We start from the raw sequence: 2,500 nt of genomic DNA on the forward strand, positions 1-2,500 counted from the left end.
GTCATTTAAACGATCCGGGGTTTTTAAAAGATGTGTCCGATAAAAACGGGTTTATTTTTAACGATTTCGAGTGTTTAAATTCACAGTTTAATTTTAACACATTGGAGTTCTTAAATTCTAAATTTGGTCTCTCTGATCTTACACTGTGCCTTGATAAATTGTCTGTTTTACCTGAGCCGTACGAGGAGCCTGCCCCCCCTCCTCTTTCGGACAATATTAACCGTCCCGGGAACCAAACTAGCCGTCCCCACCCTCTACAGAGGGACAGGGAGCTAGGCAACCGCCCTCCGAACAAAGCCTTTGAAGCCTTTGAAACCTTAGAAGCGCCGGCCGGTGAATCAACAATTACGCTAATCCCCAGCGGGGAGCCGTTAACACCTCCGGCTAATCCCCGCGGTGAATCAACATCGCCTTTGTATAGCCGCGGCAGCGAGCCGGCAGCAGCCCTAACTCCAATAATAAAAATCCCGGACAGAAACCTAGCCTGCCCTTGCTGCGGGGTGCAGTTTAACAACGCGCAGGGCATTTTAGATCATCTGAAACGAGCGCATGGAAATAAAAAAGTCCTGTTCCAGTGTGCTAAATGCGGGAGGACTGGGGAAAAACACCACAGCATTGCCTGCCACTACCCAAAATGTAAAGGGCTGCCGACGGCCTCTCCACCCAAGGGCTGGACCTGTGAGGAATGCCAGGCATCCTTCGGGACAAAGATCGGCCTGGGACAGCACAAAAGACTGGCTCACCCAGTTACACGAAACAATGAAAGAATTGCAGCCTCCCGTCCCAAAGAAAAGAACAATAGGGGCAAGCACAAGCAGTGTTGGACTGAGGAGGAAATAGAACTGCTGAAAATATTGGACAAAAAATTTCAGGGGAGTAAGAACATCAACAAACTTATTGCAGAGCACATCACAACCAAAACAGCAAAACAAATTAGTGATAAAAGAAGAGATCTGAACAACTCGGTGACTGCAAAACAACTGGAATTTATTACAGAAACTGTTACAGAGACTGTGCCAATTCGGGAGCAACCCGAGGACTTGGGGGGGCAGGAGAAAAACTACATTAAAGGGTTTTACCGGAAAATATTATCAAAAAGTTTAACATCCAAGAAAAAGGACTTTTTTCACGACCTGGCTAAAAAGGTGATCAAAGGCAAAGACCACCTATCCTTAAGCAAGGAGGCAATCGACGAATATTATAATTTGTTACATCGGAGGACTGCTGAGCTGCACGCCAACCAGTCCCGAAAAATCCGGGAGGCCAAAATCACCACCTCTTCAAAACACTCGAAAGAGTGGATGAAAAAGAGGGCCCGGAGGAGGGGTGCATTCCTGAGATTCCAGCGGCTGTTTCATCTGAACAGGGGGAAGCTGGCCGGCATCATCTTGGATGAAAAGGAATCCCCCCAGTGTGATATCCCTCTGGAGGAAATACACAGGGTGTTCAAATCCAGGTGGGAGTCACCAGGAACATTCAAGGGACTGGCAGACTTTCGTTCTTCGGGCCTAGCAGACAACACGGCATTTGAATCCTTGATAACTGCAAAAGAAATTGCTAAAAACATCAAAGAGATGAACACTGAATCATCTCCAGGACCTGATGGGGTGAAGGTGAAGGACCTGGCCAAGATCGACCCAGACTTCACTCGCATCGCTGAACTGTTCAACCTGTGGCTAACAACTGGTGAGGTCCCTGACAAGGTAAAAGAATGTCGGTCTGTACTGTTACCCAAAGCAGCTGATCCGGGGCGCCTAATCGATATCAATAACTGGCGTCCAATTACTATTGGCTCAGCCATCTTGAGATTATTCTCAAGAATTTTAACAGCCAGGCTAGCCAAAGCATGTCCTATTAATCCGAGGCAAAGAGGCTTTATTCAATCGGCCGGCTGTGCAGAGAACTTAAAACTGCTGCAGCTTATTATGCAAAATGCTAAAAAGGAACATCATGCCTTGGGGGTAGTATTTGTCGATCTTGCCAAAGCCTTTGACTCTGTCAATCACTCCCATATCCTATCGGTGTTAAAACAGAAGGGAGTGGACGAGCATATCATTGCATTAATAAATGAATTATATAGGAATGTTACAACATCTATCCAAGTGAAAAAAGCCCGCACCGAATCAATTGGAATTCACATCGGTGTCAAACAGGGTGACCCTATGTCTCCCTTATTGTTTAATTTAGCTCTGGATCCCCTGTTGTGTAAGCTGGAAAACAGCGGATATGGTTACCAACACTGTGATAAGAACATAACAGCTATGGCTTTTGCTGATGATCTGGTTCTGCTAAGTAGCTCTTGGGATGGTATGAACAGAAATATTAAAATCCTGGAGACCTTCTGCGATCTGACCGGTCTCAAAATACAGGGGGAAAAATGTCATGGGTTTTTTATAAAACCCACCAAAGACTCATACACCATCAATGATTGTGAGGCCTGGGCCATCAACAACACCCCCTTAAAACTAATCGCGCCGGGTGACTCTGAGAAGTACCTGGG

General features: G+C 46.2%; 1 pseudogene; it reads left to right on the forward strand.

Moving 5' to 3' along the window:
• Positions 1-2,500, forward strand: part of LOC133628181 (28S ribosomal RNA) — an 8,989-nt pseudogene that overhangs the window by 3,583 nt on the left and 2,906 nt on the right.

The sequence above is a fragment of the Colius striatus genome, chromosome 28, assembly GCF_028858725.1.
Source record: "Colius striatus isolate bColStr4 chromosome 28, bColStr4.1.hap1, whole genome shotgun sequence".
NCBI lineage: Eukaryota > Metazoa > Chordata > Aves > Coliiformes > Coliidae > Colius > Colius striatus.